The following is a 3,892-nucleotide window of genomic DNA, read 5'->3' on the forward strand; positions in this document are numbered from 1 at the left end:
AGCAACTCAGTCTGTTATCTCTAGGGCACACAGTCGGGCCGCTGCTGCCGTGGGTCTTGCCGACACACAGCTCTATGACCATGAGGAACTCTCCTTACAAACCCACTGAAAAATGGCGTGCCTACTGAAACAAGCGGAGCATCAGGAAGCTATTGTTTGGCTGGCACAGCATTCACAAACCAAACTCCAACAATGGGCAAGGACACAATATGCTGGAACTTGAGAGACTTTTGGGGCATGCCTCTGTGTGTGTGTGTGTGTGTGTGTGTGTGTGGTTATTTCTGAAGCAAAAGGAAAATACCAGGCTTGATTCTGTCATGTTATTGCCCCTCTTTTTATTAGCTTTTAAGAGATGAGTAATTGCTTGTGGTGACATGTTTGTAGCAACTGCCAGTAATGAATGCAGGACCCCAATCTTTATTTCATTATTTCTTCATTTCATAATTTTAACTACCTCCCAAATTGTCAAGCTAGACTTAAAACACAAAACACAGCCCAGTGCTGACTACCCGCTGACTGAAAGGACAGGGCATTTCCCGCTCTTGTTCTACATGAGGGATTGATACAGAGCGGTGACCTCGATTTCGCTGTGGTGTCCTCAGATTCACCCCATTTCTCATCTGCCTTTTTTCCTCCCCCACTACCCCAGCGTTTTATCATGGCAGGTGGGAGCCCGTGGACATAACTGTCGCGTAATTAGACACAATAACCCTGGTGGGTCTTTCTTCTGGTTTTCTTTTCTGAAGCAAATGATTATTTCATCACTTGTAATTAAAAGCTCTGCTCGGCAGACCCTTGACCTGTCAAAACCTTGCGTAGAACCCAGTGGCCAGACAGTCTTTCAGACTCATTAAGGGTTATCTGCTTCCCTCTTTGTGGAGCTATGCGAGGATACAGTGTAGATTTAGCCTAGAGCCACCTGCCTCGTAATCTGTCGCTGTGCGCTCTGGTTGATCCTACACATTGATACTTCAGGACACAGAGAATGCAACACTTATTGTTGTCTGTGTTAGCAGCCAACTTTAAGAGACAGGCTGCCATGATGGCAGATTCTGACTGCAGCAGTGGGGGAAAGTCATATTTATTTTATTTGTCACAATTACCTTGCACTATCTTCCCTGACCACTATTCCAGGCTCAGTTCAAGGTGCTGGGATTAACCCTTAGTCTTTAGTGGCCTAGGACCAGGATACTTTAAGTACCGTCTTCTCTGAATAAGTACTCACCTGCATCATGTCAGGTGAATATGAAAGATACCAGTGGTATAATGGATAGACTGTTGGACTTAAGACTGGTACACAGGAACACAGGATGCTGCTTTATACTGAGACAGACCATTGATCCATCTAGTGCAGTATTGTCTACATGGACTGGCAGTAGCTATCCAAGGATTCAGGCAGGAATCTTTCCCAGCCCTATCTGGAGATGCTGCCAGGTATTGAACCTGGGACCTTCTGCATGCCAAGCAGATGCTCTGGCACTGAGCTACAGCCCCACCATTCAGTTCGCTGCTCAGCCATGAAACTCACTGGGTGACTTTGGACCAGCCACTCTTTCTCAGCCAAACCTACATTAGTGGGTTGTTGTGAAGACAAAAAAGGGGGATGGGGCACCATTGTCACTGTCCTGAGTTCCTAGAAGGAAGAGCAGGATGAAAAGGTTATACATAAATAGGGTCTTTTCTGTGATGGCACCTAGAGTTTTCTCATTCTGTGTAAAGCACCATACCTACAGATGGCATTATATTATTGCTTTTATTGGCCAACATCCAGACTAACAGAGTGCTGCTGCTGTGGAGGAAGGGTATTTTTATTGATCTCCTCTTCCCTTTGAAGCCCATTGTGACTCCCCCAAAATGTCTCTGAGAGCTATGTGACCCTATTTTGCGGGGTCACAGATGGCTTCAGAGGGAAGGGGAGATTGACAAAGCTGGCCCCTCCCTCATAGAACCAGTGCAACATTGCTGCACCAGTACTTTGTAATCTGGATGTTGGCCATTGCTGCCTCCTCCTCCTCCTCTTCCTCTTCCTACCTTTCTAGAAGGAATGTGGGGGGCCCTGGGATTCTTTTTGAATTTTAGTTTCTCCTTGGAAGAACCCTCATATTCTCTTTAAAATTTCATTTTGGAGAAATGCCAGTGCCAACTCTACTTCTTGTACTACTACAAACTACGTTGTTGGCTTTGATACAAAGATAGAATTGGGAATTCTCATGATGGAACTCATACATCACATGTAGGTTGACTCCAAGTGCTTTTTGTTCTAGCAGACTTCTAAACTGCAGTGATGGCCATTCCTGTTCGTTGCCACCCCGCCCACCGCCGCCCGAGTTGTATTATCTTTTACTGTGACGTTATTATTAATATTGGCCAACATGCTGCACAGGCTCCTGCAGCCACTGTGAGTGCTATGGGACCTCTTGTGTGCTCATAAAACTGCCTTTGATGCAGCTGCACAAGAGTGTTCTTAAATCCCCTTTGAACTTCACTTTTTCAAAATTGTGGTGTGCACACTACTCACAATAGCTCTTTTATATTTAAGTAGAGATATTTAAAACATAAAGTGTGTGGTATATTAGTAGAGTCAGTTTAAGACCAACTCCCGGAAGTTCTCTAGCAGAGGGAGGGAGAGATCCAAGTCATAATTGCTGTATACTCCATAACAAAAACAGTTGTTTTACAGTCACCCTGTCTCCACCACTGGCTTCTGACCTAAAAAGAAACATTACAAAGGCAAATTAGAAGAAAACTAAGAAAGAAAATTAGAAATCCCAGACAATTTTTTTAAAAGACCAAATTTTCATCTTCTGACCATGAATGCTCATTCTCTGTATTTATTTTAAAAAGCAAAACCCCTCTTCTCACATAGCCCCTAAGGTGGCTTACAAAATAAAATACTATTATCCTTAACACAAAGCTAAAATGCAACAGAAAAATATGACAGAAACATTAACGAATTTCTAATTTGATTTCATTAAAAGCTACATAGAATAACTTTTACATGGTGCCTAAAAGATATTAATGTAAATTAAATGCCTGGGAAATATTTCCAGCATTCCACATATTATACTGTATGTCTGATATTCCAGAGTCAGTGTCAGATAAAATAATGTAGGTGCCTGGTGAATATCTCTGGTATTCCAGACTCAAAATGCCACAACCAGGAAGGCTCTGTCTCTAGTAGCCTTACAGCTGGAGGTAGCAGCATCTAGAGCAGAGTCTTGGTGGCAGGGGCGTAGCTATAATTGAACGAAAGGGTTCAAAGAACACGGGCCCCCAGTTCCTCAGGGCCCTCCAGTTCCACCCCTCCCTATTTTCTTCATTATCTCCCTCACTCTGGGGAGCCATCAGAGAGAGGGTGAACACGGGCCCCCTCTCCCCTAGCTATATCCCTGCTTGGTGGATAATCTTAGTACATGGGCAGGTTTGTACAGGAGAAATCTGTTCTTCTGTGGATCCAATTCCTCCCCAGATGCACATGTTTGAAGTCTAGGGCCCTAATCCACTGCTCCTTATGCATATAAGCAGGTTGCATGTATAATGGTGTGTGCGAAGAGCTCCACATGTACCCCAAGCCCTACTGTCCGAACCGATAAGAAAAAAAGGAAAGGGTCCTTGATTTACTCCATTCATGCTTGCACCCAACTGATGGATGCTGTCAGTGCTGACTACAGTGGCCATATTGCCCGAATAAGTGGATAGGGCTGTAGCTCAGGGGTAGAGCATCTATTTTCTGTGCAGAAAGTTCCAGTTTCAATCCCTGGCATCTCTGGGTAGGGATCTAGGGAGTCTGAAACTCTAGAGAGTCACTGCCAGACAGCTTAGCCATAGACAATATAGAACCAATTGCCTGACTTGGTAAAAGGCAGCTTCCTATGTAAACTCTGTGAAACAG

General features: G+C 44.2%; 1 non-coding gene across 1 annotated transcript; it reads right to left on the minus strand.

Annotated features, from left to right (window-relative positions):
- Positions 1 to 1,422: 1,422 nt before the first annotated feature.
- Positions 1,423 to 1,494, minus strand: TRNAA-GGC (transfer RNA alanine (anticodon GGC)). The gene has a single exon. It is a non-coding gene; the product is annotated as a tRNA-Ala (tRNA).
- Between the last annotated feature and the right edge of the window lie 2,398 nt (positions 1,495 to 3,892).

The sequence above is a fragment of the Hemicordylus capensis genome, chromosome 1, assembly GCF_027244095.1.
Source record: "Hemicordylus capensis ecotype Gifberg chromosome 1, rHemCap1.1.pri, whole genome shotgun sequence".
In the NCBI taxonomy this organism is placed as follows: Eukaryota; Metazoa; Chordata; class Lepidosauria; order Squamata; family Cordylidae; genus Hemicordylus; species Hemicordylus capensis.